Source organism: Canis lupus, chromosome 13 (assembly GCF_048164855.1).
Source record: "Canis lupus baileyi chromosome 13, mCanLup2.hap1, whole genome shotgun sequence".
NCBI classification, from domain to species: Eukaryota; Metazoa; Chordata; class Mammalia; order Carnivora; family Canidae; genus Canis; species Canis lupus.
This window is the reverse complement of record NC_132850.1, coordinates 46,851,291-46,878,509: the sequence shown is the minus strand read 5'-3', so window position 1 is coordinate 46,878,509 and position 27,219 is coordinate 46,851,291. Positions and strand designations below refer to the sequence as shown.

General features: G+C 38.0%; 1 long non-coding RNA gene across 1 annotated transcript in view; it reads left to right on the top strand.

Moving 5' to 3' along the window:
- Nucleotides 1–27,219, top strand: part of LOC140603047 (uncharacterized) — a 246,415-nt gene that overhangs the window by 887 nt on the left and 218,309 nt on the right. Inside the window, exons 2-3 of the long non-coding RNA XR_012006094.1 lie at nt 4,118–4,280; nt 17,186–17,298. This is a non-coding gene — a long non-coding RNA (uncharacterized lncRNA). The remainder of the gene's footprint in view (nt 1–4,117; nt 4,281–17,185; nt 17,299–27,219) is intronic.

Below are 27,219 nucleotides of genomic sequence, written 5' to 3'. Positions count from 1 at the left end.
TTTAAGAGTTGGGACTTGAAGAATGAAATCGCCTCTTCGTTCCTCTCCATGTCCCCCTTTATCCCTCCTTGCTCCAGTTTGGAGAGAGAAGAAAGTATGAGCATGATGATGAGGAGGCCACAGACAATGTAGAAATAGAAAACAAGGGGAAGAGGCTGAGAGGCAAGTGGCAGAGAGAGGATGGTAGAGGACAGTGGAAAGCAGAAGGAGTAAAGGAAGATAACAGATTGAATTTAACTGCTATACTAATTCTCTCTAGGAAGAGGAAGCGAGCTACTATTTAATGAGCATCTATTTTTCTGTGCTACTAACATTTTAAACTGAAAAAAAGCGTTACTATTTTTTGAAGTAGGTATTAGTGTTCCCATTTAATGTGGGAGAACTGAGGCTTGGAAAGGGTGTGGGATCTGCCTGAGGCCAGAGGTGTGCACAATCAGCATTTTCAAGGAAGTCTATTTCACGCTAAAGGCTGTGTACTTTGCACAACATATATGCCAAGTGCTCAGAGAATTAAAAGATGAAAAGAAGACTATACATAAATGGTTTATAAGTTATATTCATAGCAAAGTTATTTAAATTGTAGATAAAATGTAATCAGCAATATGAGAATATTATCTTTTGATAAATAATATTAACTCTTATTACAAGGACCCCTACCCTACCTTAGACCTTAGACTACCACAAGGACCTTAGACTTTAGACTCTCTTTTGTTCCCAGGGGAACACTTGAAAACATCCCCTCTCTTTAAACATCCCCATCCCTTTTGGCAGATGCCGTGCTGGGTTCTTGGTGTGTGCAGATACTGATCCATGCGGTCTAAGTGTGTGGGGCATGACCCAGGGGGCCTGAGCTCCTCGTCCCACTTCCGTCTCCTCCCCCAGCTAGTCAGTCATGGACGCACACTGCCTTATCTCTTTATTGTAGAATAGAAGTAACATCATTTCCTCTAAGTACCATGATTTGGGAAAAACTGCAAAATACTGTCTTAAATATTCATAAGGTAAATATGAAATTCCAAAGACTTTGGTGCTATATCCCAAATCTGACAGAGACACTAAGATGGGCTGAGAGGACAAAGGCAGGCTGCCAGGGGCCCGGCTTAATTGCAAATGAAGGCGAATCTCATGCTTCATTCAAGTATGACTGGTGAAGTGTAGCCTTGACAAATAATAGAAATCCTTCATGCTTCCCTCAATAAAACATTTATTTGGGGCTTCTTTCATAATATTCGATGAGGAAGAAATAGGATAAGAGTATGTGGCTGGATGGAGCCTGATTGACAACTATTATCTGCTACATTTTCTCTATTTCCTCTTAAAGGTAACTCTCTTAAATCTAGTTTTTTTTCTCTAGAACCCATGCCACCTTAAGTAAAGGTTTAATCTAATGTCATCATATAATGATCCTCTGATCAGCCACAAAGATTATTACTTGTGTAATATTTTCCCAGAGCTGTTCCATGATCACTTGCTCCCAGATGGCCAGGTAAGATCATTTAGTTTGGTAGGAAGGAACCGTAAGTTCATCAGTGTCTGTTGTCTTCAGAAGTTGTCACTTTGTGTAAGTACATCCACAGAGTCACGCAGTGCCTGCCTGTCATCTCATGACTGTTTGTTGTTACCATCTAACATAATGAGGTCTGTAAAAGTGCCTCATTCCAGTGAAATGATAGAGAGCTTTCATTTCATATAGATCCTCCTTCGAGAGGTGATTTGTCCCTTCTCCTTTCATGACTCACTGATTATCTTCTAAGAAATTATTGACTAGGGTTGTTATGACTTTCTGGCACAATACATTCGGTGGAATTAGTGCTTCAAAAAAAGCCAAGAAGTGAATAAGTTTAGAGATGTCCCATATTTATATGTTCTCATCTGAAGGCCAGTACTGATTAGGTCTGACTGACAAATTTCCATAGCATAAATTCTTGTGTTTTTGTGCTCAGGGGAAATTGTTACATGCCTAAGAAATTCCATGTATTTCAGGTTCTAGATTGTGAACCTATCGTCCCCCCATAGTTCTATAAACAAAGCAAAGCAAAGCAAAGCAAAATAACCAATATTCACAGACTGTTGTTATTGTAGCCACATTGTGGGGAGGATCAACTTGCAAATACCTACAGTTTCAGATTCCCCAGTCACAAAAACCAAGTCACAAAAACTGAGAAGAGGGAGGTATCAGTTTCCTCTTCTCAGTGTCTTTAGGACTGAATAGTTACCTTTTAATTCTAAAGCGACAGGTTTAATGGCCTGCTGGCCTAAAATGTAACATGGTTCACTGCTCTATAATTTTCTTTGATTAAACCCAGGAGGTTGGTGTCCCTCCTTAAAAAAGCACATGTTGTGCTATTAAGCAGTGAATTTGGTTAAAGCCGAAAGGATCAAGTTGTTGTTTCACTTGCAGTTGTCTGAAAAAGGGCTCTCTTCAAGGAGGGCAAAGTTTTTGCATCACCCGCAGACACTCGTACTGAGTCTAAAAGTGAAAGAGTGACATGACCCTGATTTCTGTAGGAACATATCCTGAGCCACATCTTCCCGCATGTGGAATTGAGTGCTGATTTCCTCGCAGGAGGGTTATTTTCCATGGGGATTTGTTTTTTGGCCTTTGTCCTCTGTTTACATTTCTGCTGTGGAGTGCCTTGGCCATGTGTTTAAATTAGTCTGTGCTTATAGGAATGTGATAGAGAATGCACCAGCATTTCTGGAATTCTTTGGAATGCTCTGGCTATTTGCAAGAACTTCCCATCTTCCAGATTGATTCTTTCAGCTGACAGGTGCTGACTTTCTTGGGGTTTAGTTATCAGGGTAATGAGGAGATGTGCAATTCATATCTATCTTTAATGTTAGGAAAACCTTAATGATAACAGGTCACATTTGCTCAGCACTACTTTATACCACGCATAATTGGTCTATTTCTCATGACAATCCTTTGGTCTAAGTCCTGATCTGATCATTTCACAGACGAGGAAACAGAGTCTTAGAGGAATTACACAGGTGTCCCAGATGACAGAGCTAATATGAGTTGGAGGATTCAATGCCCAAGCCTCTTTGATACCAGAGCTTCTGTCTACAAATTTTCAGGCTTTATAAATGTTCGGTATATTAGAGGATGCTGCCTACAAACTCACCACTTATTAATTTTTCTGTGAAGCTCGTGATGCTTCTTTTTTTGGTGGTGGCTTGGTTTTGTTTCTTTGTTCTTTGTCTGCCAGCATAGCACATCTATGTTTTTAGAATGTTTGATGCTCTGCTTACATATATTAACCTGCAGTTTTCCCCACAAGGGTGCTGTCTCTCTGCTCTGCCCACCACACTTGCTCTTCTTCTTTCACACTCAGTTCAGCTACTACTTTTATTATGACAGTTTTTTTTAATTCCCCAGGTGGAATCATTCTCGGTCCTCTAAGGACGCTTTGCTCTTAACTACTGTAGAGCACTTATCAAGTTATTGCATAATTATTAGCGTTCATGTCTTCTTCCCCTCATTAGGCTCGAATCTACTTGAGGCAGAGGTATTATCTATCTTATATTCTCAGCAGGTTGCACAGTTGTGCATATACTCATAGACAGAGAAACTGTAGGGGGCCCAGGAAGATGGGAGTGATGAGAGGAATTACTGTCATTTAATAAGATGTTAATAATGATCCCTCATTTTTATTATCCAGAAAAGTACTTGAGTTAATAGTCTGTATTCCTATGATAGAAGAGCTAGTGTATAATTAATAGGATGCAGGGTTTGGGTGGACTTATATAATTCTCAGGCCCCTGCCCCTTTTTAAATCCTCTTAAAAATTAGAAATACAAAAGTACACAAAAAAGTATTTATTAGAAACAAGAAATCACAAGAAGTTACAAATTAATAAGATCTGAGAAATACTATACACATCATAAAATCCAGAAAAAGAACATACTGTTTTTATTAATGTTCTGCCCTGCACATGTCCATATTACTGTTTCCTCTGTGTTTTTTGACTATACCCTTTTTAAATCACCTTTGCATAAGATAGTAATTTTATAATATTTCCCATAGAGAGAATGCAGAAGTAATGCAATTTTTTTCCTAATGTGGATGATTGAAATCTATTTATTATTATTAATAATGTAGAAAAATTTGTTTCAGCTTTATACCTTGTGCCTGGTAGCGCTATGTAAATTTTGGGGATTGCTGCCAAATCTGAGAAGAGCTCTAGCACGTTTCTTTCATGTACGAACTGCACGATTTGGAAGAATTTTCCGAGGATTGGCTGTGCCTTCCTGAGATGCCACGTGACTTGACAAAGCCGGTAGTTAAAATATATTCCTTTTATAACTTAAAAAGATCATTGCACAAATCGGTTCATCTTATCTGCCTTTAAGTAAGAGTCCTCTTACCTGAAACTCCTCCCTGAGTAACCTTGCAAATGCCAAATGCAGTCAGGAGGGCCAGGAGATGAGGCAGGGGACATGGCCACGGTATTTCCCATCAGGGAGGTCTTGGTGGCCCTGTAAGCAGCTGTTGGGTTTGTAGCACTGGAGAGGGAGAGTCCAGATTTCAAGGTGGGCAGGAGGAGACACAATGGGAGACAGTGGGTATAGAATATACATTTGAGACTTTCATAAATAAGGTAAGAAGCTAAGATGGTAAAAGGAAGACCAGTTAGGATTAAATAACTGGGAGGGAGGGGGCTGTTTGCATTTTTAGGAGAGTTGCTTAAAGTCAGATTTGGAACTTTGTTTCACTAGCTCTGTGTTGTCTCTGCTGTAACTGCCATGGTGTGGTGTGTGGGAGAGCGTTTGCCTCCCACAGGGAGTCACCAGTGTGTAGAAATGCCCCCTCTAATCCCTCAGCATGCACAGCCACTTGTTAAATTTAGCTATGCCAAAGTTTTGGTCATTTGGCTTGTACCATCTTCTGGGGGGTATCAGCTATACCTTCTGCTGATGTACCTCATTTTTATGAGCTATTTTCACATCCATCATCTCACTGGAGCCATATAGTGATTAAATAATTTACAAATAAATAGGTTCTTTTACATTTTATAAGAAAGAAGTGAGATCTTAAAGATCTTACCTTCAAGATGCCTATGTGGAAATTCAGGAGAGAAGATAGTTATCCGCTCTGGGAACTGAGACAAAGAAATCATGTAGAAAGTTCCCCACCTGGCCTTATGGAGCTAAGGGACCAATGGGGATTTTTTTTTTTTAAGATTTTATTTATTTATTTGACAGAGAGGGAGACAGAGACAGATAGAGGATGTGTGTGCATGCACACACAAGTAGGCAGAGCAGCAGGCAGAGGGGGAGGGAGAAGCAGACTCCCTGCTGTGCAGAGAGCCCACTGGGGCTCCATCCCAGGACTCTGGGATCAAGAGCTGAGCTGAAGGCAGACATTTAACTGACTGAACCACCCAGGCGCCCACCAATGGGAATATTTATGGGGAACTTTTAAGTGGTTCTCTCTAATATATGTAATGTATTTTCCTCCCCTCCATATGCCGTACAAAATGTTCAGAAAAACAGCATTTTTTTTTTTGTTCTGATGTTTTTATATCAAAAGCTTCTCTAGGGGAATAATTATCACACTTTATTATGAATAAGAATTTTTTGGATTGCGAGCAAAAATGTAGGCTCAAATTCAGGAGAAGCAGGGTGGGATGGGGAACTTAAAGGTGTGCTGAGCTCTCCATGCGGGTGGGCTTAGGTCACAGGTCCAACGGAGAGGATAAGGATAGAGCCAAGTGTGGATTTCACCTGTTTTTAGCAGCCTGAGCCTTAGAGAAATCAAATGCCCCTTGGTCTCTTAGAACTGCTAATAGGAAGTGGTCCTGGAACTTGAACCTTAGTCTTCAGACATTTCAGCCCTACCGTGTCTCTAAAACTGATCCTAATAGATGGCATCTGATGGGGCTAAGAATGTAGAGTTTTAGAGCCAGCATCCCTGGGTCCAAATTCTAGTTTTTTCACTTATGATCTGTTATTATTTTAGGCAGGATGTTTACTCTGTGTAAGCCTCAGTTTCCCCATAGGAACACAACGATGATTTGTCACAGGATGAAATGAGTGACAGTTGGGAAAGCCTGTAGTAAGCACGAGGCAACTGTTTGTAAAATAATTAAGAAAATCCTCTTTTATGACCTATGATATAGAAACCAGTACTTTTATCTATCAGCTTGCCCCAAGTGTGTATGGCACTCTTGCCTTCTCTAAACCTGCATCCTTGACAATCATGAGTACATGTCTGTGTCTCCCCAGCTCTGACTCACTGGACCTTCTCTTTTCTGTTCTGTAGGCCCCAGCAGAGGCCAGAGGGGCCCAGTAAGAAGCACGCAGTAGCTTCCTTCAGTACATAGCCAGCAGCAACCTGAGGAAGACATGCCCTGTCTTGTTCTGTTGCTTATATACACTGATACATTTGGGTTTTAGTTTTTAAATGTTCCAGTTAGGAAATGATAAAAAATGTTGTTTTCCAGTAATGAGAGAAATTTGTTTTAAATTTTGCTCTTTGTCATTTTTTAAAAAGATTTTTTCTTAAGTGATTTCCACACCCAATGTGGGGCTCAGACTCACAACCCCAAAACAAGAGTCACATGCTCCACTCACTGAGCCAGCCAGGTGCCCCACCCTTTGTCATTTTAATGTCCTACTCTAACTGGCAGGAAATTCATAGCAGATTTTACAAATCTGTAATGATTCTTTCTCTTCTTTTTTTCAGTGTTTCTCAGAGGAAAAAATATTTTTATTTGTCAAATGTGACCCATCCTTTTTTTCTGTCCCACTTGTAAAGACAAAACAGATATGCGTTAACAATCAAAACTTTCCTCTCTAATAGTGTCTAGCAATTCTCAATTGCCTTGTTATTTTTGAATGTTTTCTTTGCTAGCTTGTGACGTCACGGGACATGTGGACATTGTCAGCAGCTATTCAACCAACCAGTTGGGTGGGAAGTCCTCACAAAAACTGGAGTTTGGGTTATAAGGGTAGCACAGACGAGAGGGTCTCATAGACGTTTTCTCTTGGAGACTATGACCCCTAGGCAAACCCCCTGGCTCACTCAGCTGTAAAGGGCAATGGGACAGATGGTTTATACCTGCTGCTAGGAGTGTAAACCAGATGACTGGTTCTGTTGATATGGCAATATTTATGTATGTGTTTACAAATACATGCACAGTACTTACTATAAAATACATATTAAGAAGCCTTAAAATATTCAGTTTCTGATTTCATAATCCCATTTCTAAGAATTTTTAATGTTTAAGGAAATATGCTTTGACAACTGTGCCAAGGTGTATAAACAAGGATGTTTAAAAAATGAATTGTGTATAACAGCAACAATTTCCATTACAAGGAAATGTAAACAACTCAAAAATCTATGAACAGCGGTATGACTGGTACCTTTTGGTGCATTGACATAATGAAATTTCAGGCAATTATTTAAAACCATGATGTATGGGGATCCCTGGGTGGCTCAGTGGTTTAGCTCCTGTCTTTGGCCCAGGGCGCGATCCTGGAGTCCTGGGATTGAGTCCCACGTCAGGCTCCCAGCATGGAGCCTGCTTCTCCCTCTGCCTCTCTCTCTCTCTCTCTCTGTCTATCATAAATAAATAAATAAATCTTAAAAAAAATAAAACCATGATGTAGAATATAATTATTGTATGCAAAATATATGGGAAAATATTTACTACATTTTGCTGTAGGAAAAAGATTAGAATTTAGCACATTAAAAATTTTGTGTATGAACTGTGTATGAGTTTTTATTTGCTTAGAAGTAAGAAATATAAACAACAAAGTATCAACAGTAGTTATCTTAGGTTGTTGGATTATGGGTGATTTAAATTTTCTTGTTTTAACTTATTTTTCTCACTAATAGCGTATCTTACTTGTGTAATAAAAATGACTATTGGAATCATTTGTGTTTGAAGAAGAGAGTGTTGCAAACTGTTCCTCCATTTACTCTTATTTAGAGATATTTGTACATGTGAACATATGTTAATAACATTTTATTATGTCAAATAGGGAAGAGAGAGGCAAGATGGCTTCTTACAATACCGTGTCAGTAATCACAAAGCTAAAAGTGCATTAGGTCTATTATTTTGTTAACTTGTACAGAAATGCAGTTCCAGAAAATTAGAGTTCTGTTGGGTTAGCTTGTTGACATCTGTTATTACACTTTCAAATCTGTACTGCAAAATCCAGAAGGATTGACTGTCATCCATGTGTTCATTGTGCACTTACAGAAGCCAAAAGAAGAAAAAAATAAACCAAAACCCAATAAATGTACTTGTTTTATATTTTACTTGGAGAATATTCCAAAGACACATCATTACTGCCTAAGATTCCATGGCTTTGAATTCGTTTCTTTGTGCTGTGTGCATTTAAATTTTTGTGCATTCTTATCTGCACCATTGTGGCCATATTACAAAGAAACTTTTGGATGCCAAGGATCTTTATTAAATGCTTTCTCAGGTTGGGTTTTAATGTTTCTATAACAAGGAGGAAAATGTGTCATCATGATAAGTTAGAGAACTAGAATTTAAGCCTGCTTCTGCAATTGACTACTGTATGACCTGGCATGATGATGATGATAATGATGTAGGTATAATAGTATCAGTAGTTATAGCAGTAGTAGCAAGTAGTAGTGGTACTACTAGGTAGTAATAGTAATAATAATAATAATAATAATAATAATAATAACAGTAATAAAATCGAAAGGAGTTCCATCTATGGATCCTTCACTATCTGCAAGGAAATCTATTAAGCACATGTTTTGTCTTACTAAATCCTGAAATCTCCCTGATAAATAGATATTATTGTCCTCATTTTACAGATGAGGTTTAGAGAGATTAAGTTATTTGTACGAATTATATAGTTAAGTGTTGCCTGGGTAGCATAGTTGGTTAAGCGTCTGACTCTGGAATTTCTCATTAGGGTGAGAAATAATTAAGATTTGGTTAGAATATGAATACCAGCAGTATCCAAAAAATATGAATTTTGATCATATTTTTCAATTCAGTTCATGAGATCAAGTCCTGTGTCAGGCTCTGTGCTCAGCATGGAGTCTGCTTGAGATCTCTCTCTCTTCCTCTGCCCCTCTCACTCATGTTCTCTCTCTCTCTCTGAAATAAATCAATAAATCTTAAAAATGACACAGTTAATAGATGGCAGGATAGGGATCAAACCCAGGTTGTTGTTGCAACAATAATTTGAGATAATCTATGTAAAACACTTCAATTTGTGGCTGGCATGTAATTTTTCCACAAATATCTGACAATATTGATAATATTAATGTGTTTTCTTTCGTTAATAGGTAACTAACACAAATGCTAGGGCCCATGTGAACTACTCTCTGAATAAGTTATAATCAAACAAGTATAGTCTAACAGTCTTGAGTAATTAAAAGAAATATTGACATTTATTTATTTTCTCAAAATACATTAACGAAATCTACTTTCCTTTTCTTTTTGCTATAGTTCTTTCGTATTCTGAATCTTTGATTTGGCAGCACTCCCAACAATTTCAACTTCTAGACTGGCCAAATTATCCTGGTTTGTCAGGAACTTTTCTAACTTTTGCAATGAACATTTCATGCCCAGTATCCCCTCAGTCCCAGGGACACTGACACAGTTGGTTATCCAACTTTTAACTCTATAGTCTGTGTAGTCTGACTCCCTGGGGTGTGCTTATGTGGCTTGTCTGTCATTTTGTTCATCTTTACATTCCAGTAGCCTTGTCTCTTCCAATCTGGAGGAACATGGGAAAACTTGAAATACTCACTCATTAACACATCCCTTTCCTGCTACACATTGCCATATATTTTCAAGGACCTTAAGTCAAAGTATTACAGAGTTTTGTAGCTGAAAGTTCCCTTAGAAAGTATCTTACATACTTGGAGATATGGCTAGACATGGCCCAGATAACTGTAATTGGATGAGGAATAAGAAAAAACTTGACTCATGCCTTAGTTAAGAAGGTCCTGGGGGCACAAAGCCAGGAGGAAAGAAAAGGTGGTCCAATTTATGGCATCTAAAGCCTCTGGGGGATAGGCAACAGGTGGTAGTCTTGATTTGGGAGAAGGAGCAAGAATACAAGGCACCAATAATTCTAAAAGGTGAGTGGTAGATAGTGAAGGAAAATGCTGGAGCAGTAATTCCTGTTTCCAGGGGCAGGCAGGCCAGTCATTAGGGGGGCAGACTTCAGCCACAGATCAGTTCAAGGACAGTCTTCTAGGCCCAGGCCATAGGACTCACCTCCTAAGGGGCCCAGAGTTTTAGGTAGGTTGCAAGCAGGTAGTTATGAAGGAATAAGGCAAAATCCCAATTATTTGAACTGGGACACAAAGTGGAGGCTCTATCTCAGTGAAGAGGCAACACCCTTTGTTCAGACTTGGGCCACCAAGTCAGGGTGAGAATGCTGATGAGGGTGATGATGCTGAGTCTCAGAATCTTAGGTTCTGTCCCTAGATCTTAATTTCTGCCTAACGTTAAGATTGGCACCAGCATAGTGTTTACTTGAATAGGAATTATCTGGACTATTTATAAAAATCAAGATTCTAAAGTCTCCATTCCTAAAGGTGGATCTATTTTTCTGATTGGGTTGATTTGTAGTTGGTCCCAGGAATATGCAATGTTAACATGCCCTCACGCCATCAGATAGTCTGCTAGTGTTGGCCTTCTTGAGGGTCAATGCCCTAAAGGATCCAGGTATGCCAAGTACAGGTGCAGGACTTGAGACAAGGCTGCCCTTCTCATCAGAACCAGTGAGCTGGACTCAGACCAGATTCTAAGCCTACTGGTTTTGATTCAGCCACTTTTGATTGTGTGTGGATTCCATGTCATGCTTAAACAATATCTTTTCTTTCCCTATATGTTGTCTTAAATATCTGCTAAGGAAATATGGCTCTTTGTGGGATACTCTCTCTGTCTCAGTGAATCTTGGGATCTGCTCCTTATTGCCTAATAAAGAAATTTTCTCATAACGTTGGCTTTGGGTACCGTAAATGATCAAACACTATCTTTCAACACATTTTTTTACAACAAGCTGGAAACCTCCCCATCATTCTGACAGGCTAAACTCAAATCAGATTCCTCCGAAATATGGGCTGTACTCTTCATAAGCTTGGTTTTCTGACAGAGGGCTGCTGATCCAGTTGAGCCAAAGTCAGGACGACTTGGCAAATTTGTAGTCACATTTTTCTTTGATTTTAATAATCCTAAATGTGTGCTCTGAATTCATAGATTCTCTATTTGAAACTTGGAGATCTAATAATAAAGACCACCAAGAGCAATTTTAATGAATGGCTCTAAGAAACCCAGGGTGTGGTGTAGATTAAAGTTAACAACAGTTCTAGTGTCTGATCATTAAGTCAGACACACGTTTTAATTTGGTCATAAAAATGAGCAATGATTGTGAGGTTTGAAAGCCAGGGAGGAATGCAGGGATAGAGATAAAGATGTCAGATTCACATCTTTAATAATTTAATTTTTTTAAAGATTTTATTTATTTATTGAGACACACAGAAAGAGAGAGAGGCAGAGAGAGAAGCAGGCTCCATGCAGGGAGCCTGACGCGGGACTCGATTCGGGGTCCCCAGGATCATGCCTGGGTTCAGGCAGCGCTAAACCGCTGCACCACAGGGGCTGCCCAATAACTTAATCTTTAATAGTGAAAAGGCAACATGATTAGACTGGATGGGCAGTTAGCTTGTACCTTGTGAGGGAAATATAGTTCTTGAGACCTCTCAGCCTGTCTAGAATGCAAAGAATTTGGGAACAATACAGTAAAGATTCCTAAGCTAAGTAAGAGTACTTATCATTCAAGATGTGCAGCTTTGAAAATAACTTATATGTTCTAAAATTGTAATATGGCTACTCTGTAGGTTGAAAAACAAGATAAGCAGTATTTTTAAAGCCAAGTCTATAATTAATAGCTTCCAAAACCTACATCTACAAATTTGTCAAGCACATCTAGGGAATCAAGTGTGTTAATTTTTAACGTGCTGAGGACGTTCTTTCCCACTTTTTTTTTTTGTTGTTGTTATTTTCTCTTTCTCATGCATTAGGTAATTTTCAGAGAAGATGAGTGTTGCTTTTGGAATAGGCTACTAACTCATTTGAGACTGAGGCCATGGGAAAGCCATATTTAGTAGCTTAGTTCCTATTAATGATAAAGAAAGCTACAACTAGGACCATCTCTTAAACATATAGTGATAAAAACACACTCTATAGTCTAGGAAGTCAAGGTTTTCTTACTGGTCAACAAAGGTCTTTGGCACTTTCCTGAAAGGACACAATTGTGTATATAAATAAATAAGCAATTATGCTTTAACAACTGTTCAATCTGATTAGAGAAGGTTCTAAGAATTTCCTATAGAAAATAATCTTTATTAGAGAGCAATCAAAATCTTTTAGTTAAATTCTTCTTAAATGCTTCATGCTGTTCAACTAAAAAACACATTAATGTCCAGAGTAAAGCATGAAGTAGCTACTAAGGACACAAGGGTACAAGAGGCTCTTGCCCTCTTGCAGAGACTAATAGGGAAAATGGGCACATAAAGAGCTAGAAGTAAGTTCTTTATTAATAAAATGTTATGTTCATGCTGTGTTCATGGGTACTTAGGGACTCATTTTGCTGAGAATTCACTAAAAAATGAATAAAATTTCACTAGTTACTAGAATTTATTGATCCAACAGAGAAAAGCATGGTATCCCCACAAATTTAGATAGCTATATATATAACACACAGGGTAGAGGTGATAAAGAATCAACTTGGTTATTTTGATAAGGAGAGACTTTGGTGGGTTAGAGTGTCCTGAATATGGAGTAGAATAGCTGTGTTCATAAAAGGAAAGACAGTTCTTGGGCACCATAGATCCACGGTGGGAGATAGAATCTTATGGACTTGTACTGTAGCCCTGGCTCTGTAAGCATCCTTTAGCACTCCTAATGGATTTCAATTCAACAGACTTTAATCAAGTGCCTACTCAGATTCCTGGACCCAGGGTACCAGGAATCTACAAATAGGTAAGGGAGGCAGACATGTAAAGAAATAAATATTATTCTGCAAAGCAGGTATTAAATTAAGTAGAGGGCAAAATTCATGTTTTATAAAATAGGGAACTACTGTCAAAAAGAACTCCAAATCCTAGGGGATTAATACAAAGAAAAATTATTATCTTTCTCACATAACATCTAACCCTGATTGCCCTGAACAGGCAGCTCTGCTGGTTGTCTTTCCTCTAGGCAATGACTCAGAGATTGGAACTGTTTCTGTGGAGGTTGTCCAGCCAGTAGGTAAAGGGAAGAATTCATGGGGAATCCTTCCCCTGATTCTCAGATTTCTTTCTAGAAACGATACATGCCATTTACGCCCATATCCCATTGGCTAGAACCAGTTATATGGCTTTACCTTGATGTGTGATGGCTGGAAAATTGGCAGCTACTTCTAAGAAAAATCAATGTAATCTTCATAAAGAAGAGAGACAGCAATCTTTGGTGGTCTCTAGCAGCTTCTGTAACAGCGCAGTGAAGGCCAAAAGGGAGGTCTCCCCACAGAGACAGTGATGTATATGATGAATCTTAATGGAAAAAATAGTTTGGCTATAAGATGATGGGGTGTCAGAAGAGTAAAGCATTCAAAGCAGCTACATTGAAATTAGGATAGAAATATGAAACCTTACAGCAGTGGCAGGGAAGTGCCATACTTTATTCAGTCTATGGCATATAGTCTAAGGATAGAAGTGATGGGAGACAAGCAAGAGAAATGTAGCCATCAGTTCATGAGGATGCCTGCAGTCTCTGAATAGGAGATTGGAGCTATTAAGGCTATTTAACTAAACTTGTGATTTTAAAATTTGGCTTTATGGTAAAATGATAAGGGAAGTTATTTTTTCTTAATGCTCAGTCTTAGACTCCCCCAATACACCAGATCAGAATCTGTATATAAGACTCAAGAATCTGTGATTTTATTAAAAACAGAATTACCATATGATCCATAATTCCACTACTGAGTATTTGCCCAAAGAATACAAAAATACTGATTCAATAAGATATATGCACCTTTATGTTTATGGCACCATTATTTACAATAGAGAAGACATGGAAGGAATCCAAGTATCCATGAATAGATGGGTGGATAAAGAAGATGTGGTATATATACAATGGAATATTAGTCATAAAAAGAATGAAATCTTGTCATTCGCAATAACATAGATGGATCTGGAGGGTATAACACTAAGTGAAATAAGTCAGAGAAAGATAAATACCATATTATTTCACTCATATTTGGAATTTAGGAAATAACACAGGAAAAAGAGACAAAAAACCAGACTCTTAAATATAGAGAATAAGCTGATGGTTACCAGAGAAGAGGTGGGTTGGGGAATGGGTGAAATAAGAGAAGAGGATTAAGAGTACACAACATGATAAGCACTGGGTAATGTATAGAATTGTTGAATCACTATATTGTACACTAAAAACTAATGTAATGCTGTATGTTAATTATAGTATAATTAAAAATAAAATTTAAATATATAAATGAATCTGTAATTTTAAAAGTTCCATAGAAGAATAGACTATGTAACCTAGATTGAGAAAAACTGATTTAAAGTTTTGTTAAAATTCAAACAAATATTTGTTAAACTTTACTCCTATGACTCTTGAGAGAAGAAACATATACATACTTAAAATGAGTTTTTAAAAATCTCATTCTGACACAGATAGACAGTGTCTGAAAATAAAATTTTAATCATCATCAAAAACATTTATGAGATGACTATTTGAGGCTAGACAGCTTGAGAGAACCAATTTTCTTCTCAAAGTCATTCAAAGGCCTGTAATTTTCTATTAAATGAAGGAGGTTGCCCGATGTCATAGAAAAGCTAAGAAGATGTGGAGTCAGACCTGGGTTTGAGTTCTAGTTGACAATTTTCTAGCTAAGTTACTTTCTAAAATAGATACTGAACTTTCTTGCAAAATCACTGAACTTCTCTGAGACTTTTTGTTGCTTGTAAAATAAGATAATTGTGTATATGACACTGCTGGTTGCCTCACTGATATTTATTCATCTCTATTTTCGTTGAGGTGGCAGTGTGCCCAGAGCTTGATTTCCCAGGCTCCCTTGAAGTAAGCAGTGGTTCCATGACAATTTCTGATGAATGAGGAGTGAGCTGAGGGGAGAGCAGCAGGCCCTGAGCTCTGAGAAATGATAGGGGTAGGCAGATCTTGTGGGGCCTTGAGGCTGTTTTCGGCCTATGGATTTTATCCTGAGTGAAATGGAATCTACAAGCCACAGAGAATCCTGAGAGAAAGGTGACTGCTCTGGATGCTATGCTGAGAGTAGACTGTAGAAGGGCAAAGATACAAAGGAGACCTGGTAGGAAATTGTTGTAGTAATTTAAGTGAAAGATGTTGGTAACATGGACTAGGATGGTGAGTTGTGGAGATGAATAAGCTGTCAAATTCTGGACACAGGTTGGAAGGAGAGCCAACAGGATTTGAATATGGAACTGATGTGGGGTGTGTGATTAAGATAATTAAGAAAGAGTCTCAGGTTTTTTTTTTTTAAGATTTTATTTATTTATTCATGGGAGAGACAGAGAGAGAGGCAGAGACATAGGCAGAGGAAGAAACAGGCTCTATGCAAGGAGCCCATTGTGGGACTCGATCCTGGACCTCTGGGATCATACCCTGAGCCAAAGGCAGACAGTCAACCACTGAGCCATCCAGGTATCTCAAGATTCTAAGTCTTTTGACTGCAATAATTTTTGAATAAGGATGAGATTGGCTTCCCTGAGATGAAGAAGGCTACAGATGAAATATGTTTGAGGGGAAGGATCAGGAGTTGAGTTTTGTATATCTCGGATGTGATACATCTATTAGAAATCTGAGCGAAGGTGTAAAGTAGACAATTTTGTATAAATCTGGAGTTGAAAGGAGAATTCTGTGCTGGGGATATAAATGTAGGGGTTCCAGCATGTGTTTACAACCATGATATTGGGTTAAATCACCAGAGTAAGTGTACATAAAGAAGAGATGTGTGTGTTATGGGTCAGTCAACCATGGAGAAGTCAAAGGGAAGAGAGGAAATCAGAAAGGAGACTGAGGAGGAAGATCAGTGAGGCAGAGGAAAAGTAGGAGAGCATGTTTCCTGGAACCAGGCAAACAGCAGAACAACTGTGTCAAATGCTGCTGACCAATCACTCAGTAGGATGGGACTGGAGAATTTCCCATTGGAATGAGCACTATGGAGGTCATGGGCATCCTCAGGGAAAGCATTCTGCTGATGTGAAGAGGATGCCTGCTAGGTGTGCCTCAGAGAAAGTGGAAGGGGAGGAGTTGGAAACAGCAGTAGGGATGACTCTTTAAAGAAGTTTTAAAGCAAAGACATAAGGTAGTTGCTAGTGGGAAAGTGAAATAAGAAGTAAGAGAAGGTGTGTGTGTGTGTGTGTGTGTGTGTGTGTGTGCGTCTGGTTAAAGATTTGAGAAATACCATCATGATAGTATGCTGATGGCAATGATCCAGAGAGAGAAAGCCAAAATTTGATGATGTTGGAAAGAGGAGAAATATCTGGAGTTATAGTCTTAAACGGGATAGAGGGGATTTAATGTAAGGCCCATTGAGAGGCCAAGGACTTCTTTACCCATGCTATCTACAGTGTAAGGCACAGGGGAGATATGAAATAAAACTATTACCTCAAAGTATTCATAGTCTCACTAGGGGAACCAAGATATTTTGAACCCTGGTGACTCCTTAGAGCATGCTGTATCTAATCTTCCTTGTGTCGTGAATGGCACAGACTCTGAGATTTTAAGATTTAAAGATTCCTTAAGTCATAGCCAGATGGATGCCCTGTTGCCTTTCTTCATTGTCTCTGTTAGACAGAGAATGTCTATTAGATACAGAAGGGATGCATTTACCAATTAAATTTGCCAAGCCAGGGTCATCTGGGTGGCTCAGTGGTTGAGTGTTTAGCTTTGGCTCAGGTCATGATCCCGGACTCCCCGGATGGAGTCCTCCATCAGGTTCCCTGTAGGGAGCCTGCTTCTCCCTTTGCCTATGTCTCTGCCTCTCTCTGTGTGTCTCTCAGGAATAAATAAATAAAATCTTAAAAAAAAAATTCGCCAGGCCAGAAGACAACCTGTATCTTATGATTGGTTCGTGACAGCTTCATCATGGTCCTTTGACAAACATTTTCTGACTTCCTCTCTAATTCCAGGTCCTTTGCTAGTTGCTGAGTTTGGAGAAATGTGAACTGAACTCCTTGTACTGAAGCAGCTAATGAGAGCCTGAGATAAAGCAGCAGGTGTGGATAGCAGAAAAGAGGGACAGGTATGTGAGATGGAGATTTAGAAAGTAGCATCAATATTTGGTGATTGATTGGAAATGGGAAGATTAGTGAGACTGAGGAGTTTACATTTATTCTGAGAATGTTCCAAATACTAATTTCAGCTTCTAGAATGTCTAGGTTGATAGCCATATATTATTATTCATTTTATTGGATTTTTTAGCTTTATTTGAATTTTCCTAGAAATTAATCAAATTCATATCAATTTCTCATTTTTTTATCATAAAATTTTACATACTATTCTATTTACATTTAAATCTTTTATGAAGTCAGATATTTGCATTCCTAAGATTTTACATGTGTGGTTTCTTATCCTTTCTAAACATTTACATATATTTTAAATGGCTTATTTTGTGTTATTTATCAATTACACTGTTTTCGGTTTTGAACTGAAGATAAATGAGCATAACTCCTTATGTAATTCTCTGTTGAGTTAGATCATCTCTCATCTCCCAGCTCTTCAATCTTCTCAAGACAAGAATGCTTAAAACAACATCATTAGTAACAGTATTAACTATAAACACAAGTGCTAGCATTCTTATCCCTGTGCTCAACTATATAACATGTGTGGATATCATATTTCCTCTAATGTAGAATGTCACCGATGATACACAGTTCTTACTTTCTCCCGCTGCAATATGACTGAGGTGGTGATTAAAGCACAAGGCCCACTGTATACTGCTTTTCCAGGGTGCTAGAAGAACAATTTTCTTTTTAGCATGGACCTTGAGTTCCGAAACGAGTCAGGCAGAGAGAGAGCGAGCGAGTGAGAGAAGCTGAGAAAGGATATTCTTACTGAGTTACAGGTGAGCAAAGATGAGGCAGGCCACTGATTGCATTTCTTTAAAGATTTTATTTATTTATTCATGAGAGACACAGAGAGAGAGGCAGAGACACAGGCAGAGGGAGAAGCAGGATCCCTGCGGAGAGGCCAGTGTGGGACTCAGAAATGTATTTGCTCACAATTCTGGAGGGAGAAGCCTGACGTCAGGGTATTAGCAGGTTCGTTCCCTTGCACCGGCTGAAACTCCGTGTTAAATAAGAGAGGAGGTGAGATTGCTGTTTCTCAGAACTTCCAGGGAGCAGGGGCGGCTGGGTGGGCTACAGGAGGGGGTACAAGGTCCCTGCACTTCTGTGGATCAGACTGATCTAGTTGCCTGTGTCATTCAATGCCTTTGTACATGAATGACTGGTCATACAATCTGGCTAATTATAAGATTGTAGGACCCCAGTTTTTTCCTAAAAGTTCTGTAGGGTAGACATTGCCCCACTGTCATTTTTTTTTAAAGGATTTTATTTATTCCTGAAAGACACAGAGAAAGAGAGAGGCAGAGACACAGGCCGAGGGAGAAGGAGGTCCCGGCAGGGAGCCCCATGCGGAACTCGATCCCGGGACTCCGGGATCACGACCTGAGCCCAAGGTAGAAGCTCAGCCACTGAGTCACCCAGGTACCCTGTCATTTGGTTTTTTAAGGTTGAGGAAAAGAAACCTAAGATCAACTCTTTTCCTCTGCCTGGATTCCGGTTGTGTTGTCTCTTTATTATTGGAATTTAAGTTTCTTCCTCTGGGATATATCTGAAGGCTTGCCTTTCTTTAGTAACATTAGCTCATCTATGCTAGACTCGTTTTTTTGCACATTGTCTTTTTCGGTTCAGGAACATATCTGGTGACTACATCTCAGTTACTTCTTTTCCATTTCTTTGAAACTCTTTTTTAAAAAAATAATAATCATTTTTATGTTGGGTCTTCGTTTTTTTGTCCCCTGTATCATTCCTTCCGTCTAATTTTCTGTTTCATTCTCTTACAATGAATATTTTCATGTCTAAATAAAAATGTGTTTCCTTGGAGGTATATTTGTCTACTGTTCCTTCACAGCCATTTTTCATTTTATTCTGTTTCTTCATCTCACATTTTATGTCATACGCTGCATTTTGAAAGCATAGAGTACCTTTCTGATCAATATTTCTCTTTTTCTGTAATGCCTTCGTCAGTATTATTCTCTTCTTGTGGGCCTTGTGGGCTGTTGTCTTCCTCTTCTGTGTATGGGGATTTTTGTCTTTCTATCTCTGAATGAAGAGCAGGCTGTCCAATCCCATAAAGAGTGTGGGAGCTGTGTCTGCGGTTTCTTGCTATCTCCTTTCATATATCCAGTGTCTGGTGTATATAAATTTACACATTTATTCAGTTTCTGGGTTGCCAGAGGAGGGCTGTGGGAAGGGAGGCTGCAGCTCTGGGGCAATCCCAGTTAGGGGAACATTCTTTTCTTTCTTTTTGAATAAGGATGAGATTGGCTTCCCTGAGATGAAGAAGGCTACAGGAGGAGCCTGTGTCCTGTACCCATCTTTCTGTTGGGTCACTCCGCACCAGCTACATGGATATCTGTTCCTATTCTTCTTGTTTATGATGTGACCATACACGTCTAGTTACAAATGCCTACCCTCCACCTCAATCTTGGAGAATCCTCACCTTGTTCTTGGTTGTCTTTGATGGATTCGTATAAGCTCTTAGACCTTTTGTCACAATTGCTTTGAATGTTGCTGATTCCAGTGGCAAAGGGACTTTACAAGTGGTGTACTTCTTTTTCAAGATCCTGTCTTGTTAAAAGAACCTGCTCCTCACAATCAGGAGTTTTTAAAAGAACTCTTCTGCTGTTTTCAGGCTCTCCTTGACCTATTTCTATGCCACTTTCTTAAGAGGCCTCTGTATTAGTTTTTATTGCCACCAAAAACAAGTTACCACAAACTTAGTGACTTAACACCAATGTGTTATTTTATAGTTCTGGAGTCAGAAGTCTCCTAATATCTCACTGGGCTAAAATCAACTCAAGACCATATTCTTTTCTGTAGACTCTGGGGAGGAAATGTTCCTTCATCTTTTCCACCTTCTACAGACTTCCTACATTCCTTAGCTTGGGGTCCTTTTCTTTAATCTTCAAAGCTAGCAAAGAAGAGTCAAGCCCTTTTTACTCTTTGTCGCTCGCTTTCTGCCTCACTCTGACACTTTGGAGGACCCTTGTGATTGATTACATTAGGCCCACCTGGATAATATCACTATTTTAAGATTAGCTGGTTGTTGCCTTAATTTCATCTGCAAATTTGATTCCCATTTTTCATGTAATATGACATATTCACAGATTCCAGGGATTAGGAACATGGCCATCTTTGGGAGGAACCATTACTCTGCCTACCACATCCTCCATGTCTTCAACTGTGCTCTCTTTACATGATATCTAGGAGTGCTTCCTTAACATTTTTGGCATGATCTTGATACTCTTCCCTACTTTCTATTACTGATGCCACTTTTTCTCCATTTTATGTTCAACAGGAGAGTTACCTACATGTATCCAAGTCACCATTTTTCCTGGAAGTGCAGAAACTATTTCTAATATGACTTTTGTAGGGAGATTTTCCTACAATTACATCACATATTGATTATTAAATTTGTAGTTACTCAAGTTACATTGTAACTATTTCCCCTGTTTCATGGCTTTCTCTTGCTCTTTCAGGAATTTCTCCTGAAGTTTTATTTTCCAGGAACTCTCTTTCTCATTGGTATTTCCAGCACATGATAGACAAGAATAAATGAAGGAACTAAATATAGTTTTGACTCTCACATTAAAAAAAAATGGGCTGGGGAGTAGGTCCAAAGCTTTTCTTCTCACAGACATATTCAGAGTAAGGCAATTTTTTTGTATTTCTTCTTTATTGAGCACTAAAATCTATTTATCAAATGCTTTTAACACATGTTTTCCATTAGACTTGAACTCTGGTGAATATTTGGAAGATATGATCGTTTTGATGGTCCCTAAAGAAAACTATTGAATTTTTTCCAGTTCATTTTGTATCCATCTTAGTGAGTGAAAACTATATTTCATTCTACTTTACATTGTACTTTACAAATGTCAAGGGATTACATTTCTATGAACAACTTCTTCATATTTTGTCTCATGAATTGGGATTCCCGTGGCATCTTATTTTCTTACATAGTTTCACATTTTCAAGTCCTATGGCATTGTAATGTGTAGTTATTCCCCAGAGATGAGCTCTCCAGAGAAATCAGGGTGGTTTTTTTTGTTTTGTTTTGTTTTTTGTTTTTATATTAAAAAATCCCAAGTTGCCTCATGGTAATACCCCAGATCATTCCCAGTACACTTTAGTTCAAATAGCCTGAAGAATAAACTGCCCCAAATGGTACTAAAATAGTGTAGTAAAACAATATATGTGTTTCTTGGTTACCAGTCGACTGCAAGATTAATTTCTTTGGTTCCTTCAAAACAGTATTTTTATTTAGATTGAAGTCATTATAACCTTTTCTTTTATGCACTTAGCAACCTAGAATTTTGTTTGGCTCCACAATCTAAGCTCTGTTAAGATCTGCTAATGGCATAAGCCTTCTCTGCTGACAGGACACCCCATGTGCTAACTTTCCGCTTGGGTCCCCCGATATAAAGTCTGCTGATAAAAGTTGCTCAGCACCGTCAGGCTTATCAATGGACTTCGGTGAGGAGTGTGGCATTTCAATGACACCAAGCCAGAGACCAGGCTATTCAGACATACCATTCATCACCTCCCTTTGCAGGGCCTGAACAGGCATTCCTGCTCTTAATCAGTACATATATGGTCTTGGGAATGAAATAAAAGATGTCTGCTGTACCAGAGTAGGGCAGGCATCATATCTGGTGGTTGTTGGATTGACTGTATGCTAATTGCTTTCAATGAGATACGTTGCTCAAGACAACTTAAGAATGAATAGTGGCCAGGACAGTAATGCATGGGTAAGGCCTTCACAAACCCTTAGATTTGGGGTTTCAGAAAAACCAACTGTTGAAGCAAATGGTAGCCCAGCAGTAAAGAATTTGAAAATAGGCTCTGCAAGTGTCTGCCTTGACATTCCAAATAAACATGCGGACTCTAGCATTCTATAGGGAATGTCAGAGACTGCTGAACTAGAGGGGATGTTCTCAAAAATCTGATGTGGATGACAGTGTTTCTAAACCTGCTGGGGATGAGAGAGGATCCAAGGATGTGACTCTAGCCCTGATGCACACTGTAGGTTGGTGATGTCATATGTGGTAGAGGCCGTATTCCTACTAGTGGTTGTTTTAGCTCTCTGAAAAAGAGAGTCCCTTCAACATCCAACATTAGGAATTGATTAAATAAAATGTAGTTTGTAATTAAATATATGACAAAGTGGTCATTAAATATCACATTCTCTTAAAATATCTAACAACATGGTAAAATACCAATATTACAGGAGGGGAGACAACAGAACACAAAAATCATTCAAATGTAATACCAAATGTTTTCAGTGTTTACTTCTGCATATTAGTATTTTAGTAAATTTAAATGTCCCCTTTCATGCTTTTTATCTATTTCCTGAATATTCTACTGTGACCACATACTCTATAATGGGGAAATGTCATTTTTAATAAGGAAAAAAATTCTTAAGGCAAATATTTCAGTTCTTAATCTATCAGCTTTAAATTCTGGTTGAATAAGATTTAGAGTTCTATAGAGCATATTTAATACTGATATTTGGACTATATTGGACAGGTAAAATATTAGCTGAACAATATATTTTTAGTAGAATTTAATTCTCATTTTATCTTTTCCAAGGACCATCTTAAAGATGAACATGAAAATAACACAATAATTTTCAAATGTGAAACTATATAGAAAGTTATATTTTATAGTTTTCAGTGAGAAAATGGAAAGAGTTAAGCTAGTGCAACAATATTGTAGAATAGCTACTTTATATTTGCATAAGAAGTAGAATATGAGCTATACTTATACAGGTTTTGTGAATCATGGTTAAATTTTGTTTGGAATAAGTGATTATGGAGATTTAATTATTTCACATACATATCACCTTTTAAGTACCCAATAGGTATTTTTTTTTTTTAATGAATGGATGAATGTCTATCTTCAGTTAATTCACTGTAGCACCACTACTGCCAGTGATTAAACTCATTGTTTGCTTGTCCTTTTACTAAAAGTAACAAATGTACAAAAAGCTGAATTCATCAGTGTGGGATTTTGAGCTGTGAGTGTGTGCATGAGGTCATTCTCTGCTCTGTGGTAGCTATGGAAATAACTTTTAGTGTTATTTCCAGGGCATACAAACATTCAGGATGTAAACTTTTAGAATTCAGCTCTATTATTACCATTATTTTGATGGTACAGAAGAAGAGGAGGACAGGAGAAGCTGGGGGGAATAGATCATAATTATGTAACAATAATCTCTTAATCTATTAAAGGCAAGAAGGGGCAATGCTATAAAATACTGAATTCGGATTCATATTGTCTTCTCCCTGTTTTGTAATTAATTGTGTCTGTGGGACATTCTGTAGGCCTCAGTTTTATCATGTATAAATTCAAAGGATTAGTCTAAAATTAGTGGTTGTCAAGTTACAGACTCAGGAGAGAACAGAATATGGCAGTGGAAGTTAGGGTTAAGGGAAAAGTAAGCTTGCCTTTGAACCATTCTCACCTTTCTGATCAGATTGTGACCTTGTTATCTGCGTTTGCAAGTTGTTTAGTTTTTTTGGTAACTGCAAAGCAAAACAAACCCTGATGTAGACTTATTTAGGAGGGGGAAGCATGGGACCACCTGTTAAAAAGGGTAGGGCTAATCCAAGCTTTATTTTAATACATATAATGATGTCTGAGAACTATTTTTAAAGGCTTGTTTACTCTACGGGACTGCCATTAGTTTTTGCAATTTGCTTTGTTCTGGAGGTGTGGTTTTATACTTGCATATTATTATGGCATGTGATTACCTCAATGTTGGAATGAAATCAGAGTTATCAAGTTTTGAGTGTTGAGTATTCCTATAATTGAGTGGGATCTGGCAGTTGAAAAAATGATCCCTAATGGGGAACCAGAAAATATGCATTCTGTTCTCATCACTCACTGGCTACAAAAAGAAGATGGTATAATAGGATTTTGTACATTTTGCTTTCCCCATCAGTAAAATGAAGTTAACACATGTCAACTGTCAATCTTCACTGGGATTATGCTGGGAATCAACTAAAAATGCATCTCAGATACTCTCTGAGTGTGATATCACTTATCTGTGTGTATTTAAAGGATGAATTACCATCTTGGTCATGGACAGATAATTCACTTGGCATCCTAGTAAATTAGCCCAGAAAACTTTAGAATCACTTTTACATACTTGTAACTGAACTACTAGTAACTGTTAATTTTTTCCAGAGGCTTGTTCTCTTTGTGAGCTGGGGTGAGGGAGAAACATGGCATGTTTACATAAAAGGCATTACCTGAATGTTTTGAATATAGTAAAACATGATAATTTTTGCTTCTAGACTCTGATAACTAGTTGTTTTGAGGTCTGAAAAGCTTTTCAAGACCTACATCCATGACAGTGTGAGACTTATTGACCATATTTCTGTGTGTTCTCAGACTTAGTTCACCAGAAGTTTCCCTGTGGCCACAGGATATTATTATTACCTTTTCTCTGCTGAAATGTTTGTGTTCTCTTAGATTTTGGGAAGATCCAAAACTAATAAAAGGTTAGTATTTCATGAAAACTCAACAGCTTTTTTTGAGAGTTAAATTTACAGTGTACAAGAACGCATCTGCTCATCAAATAAAGCATTCTAATAATACATTCTATATTATTAGAATGTAGATTGTAAGCAAGCCACATTCTTCAGAGGAACCAACTAGCTTTGGACTTGCACTCATAGATTACCATACTGGAAAAAAAAAAGCCCCAGTAGTACACCTCTGAACGCAAAATCACTATTATCTATTCATTGAGTGAAGTAGATTCTGCTTCCTTGGGTATTCAAGAATGTTAATTCCCTTTCATTGATTGTGTGGTTGTTAAAAAAAAAGCATATATTTAACTTAAGTTATAAATTGGTTCATAAGGAAAATATAGTAAGTAATGAAGAACTGCCTACTGATAGTTGACGGAAGTAGTTAAATCTTTTGCTATAGGAGTAGAACTTTCCCTCTCTGAAAAGGATCAGATCATTTATTGGCTATATTTGACTAAAGTTATTTTGAGTGCATTCATTTTCTTTGACATAGACTCTCTCATGTTGCTTGTTTCTCTATCTTTTGAAATCCTATGCATCGTTCCAGGTCTTGCTGAAATCTTACCCCTTATAGGAAAACTATCTAGCTATGCATGGCCCGCAGTGTACTTTACCCTCTATGAATTCTGTCTGTTAGTATATAGTTAAGAGTTCCCTTGATCTTTATTTTTGGGTAGTCATTTATCTTCCATTCCTTTGATGACTCCCACAAAGTCTGGCTCAATGCTGATGTATGGTAGCAAGTAATAAGTGAGTGTTCATTAAATGCTTGTTGATAACCATTTCTAGATGAATGAATGAACAGGCCCGCAGCTAATACAAAATTAATTTCACTGGTTTTGACCATATTTTCCTGAACTCTAATTGAGATGTCCTTAGGAATATTCACAAGTAGTCTGGAACACAATTATAATTTTATAAGCAAAAATCTTCTTTTGTGTTATTTTGAGATTGACTGGAGGAAGTTAGTAGCTTAGAACACAGAGGTTAGCCTATTATAGAGTCAGAGGTTGGCAGTCAGTCATATGCAAGGGTTAGGAGAGTACTTTGCCAGGTTTTGGATACAGGCACTCAGGCCTATATCTGCTGTTGACTGATCTCTAATTTACTTGTTAGGTTTATCACTTATGGCACAGTTTTATAATTATGATCTGATATCCCTGAAGAGAGAGAAAGAGAAATTCCCCTTTATCGCCAAGTGTTTTTTCACTGTAGGTGAATACATTGGCATTCTTTATTTTTTTAAAGATTTTATCTATCTATCTATCTATCTATCTATCTATCTATCTATCTATCTATCATCTATTTATTTATTTAGAGCAGGGGTGAGAAGAAGGCAGAAGGAGAGGGAGAGAAAGATCTCAAGCAGACTCCGTGCTGAGTGCAGAGCCCAACCTGGCACCCCATCCCACAATCCTGAGATCATGATGTGAGCCAAAATCAAGAGTCAGGTGCCCACCCAGGTTGGCACTCTGATTTATCAGTCTGTAGGTACTGAGTCTACACTGAGATAGTGTTAATTCTTGGGTTTCTAAAACTGTAGAGCTGAGGACCATGTTCTTGACTGTAGTATTCAGGAGGCCCTTCTCATGGAAACTTCTAGATTTCTATTACCACATGTCTTAACATTGAAAGCACTGAAAATAGCTAAATAGGGACAAAGCTTTTCTCAAAAAAAAAAAAAAAAGGCTTTTTAAAAATCATATTTTAAGCATGTAAAACATAGCAAACTCCCTTTTAAGTACAGAACACAGTATTTTCCTTTCAAAGTCCTGTGGATGTTTTCAACATTGAGTGTGATTTGAATTCAGAGTACAGTTCTGAGAGATAACACTTAGTTTCTTATTTTAAGCTTTTAAAGAGACATATAATGAAGAAAAGCAAAAAGAAGAAAGTTCAGAACAAGGAGAAAAGGACTAAAGTATTCTACCTTTTTTCAAAAGAAGTATCATAAATACTTAGTCAAGCAATTTTAATTTTTAAAAATGGCTTAATTTGCCCATGTGGTGTTTTAAAGAGACACCATATGCCTTATATAAAGGCAAACACCAGAGAAGAGAGGAGATAATTCTGGTGACCTAAGATGGCTAAGATTTAGGATTTTTAATTCTAAGTAACTGCCTACCTGAGAGACTTAGATCCAGTTGGTTGCAGCAATCTCGATTTATTTATCAAGTTTTCACACTGGATTGGAGGAATGTTGTGGGACCATTTGGCTCTCTAAAGAAGTTTGGTTCTTTTTGTTTGTTTGTTTTGCTTTTTTAAGATATTGTTTATTTACTCATGAGAGACAGAGAGAGAGAGAGAGAGAGAGAGAGGCAGAGGGAGAAGCAGGCTCCA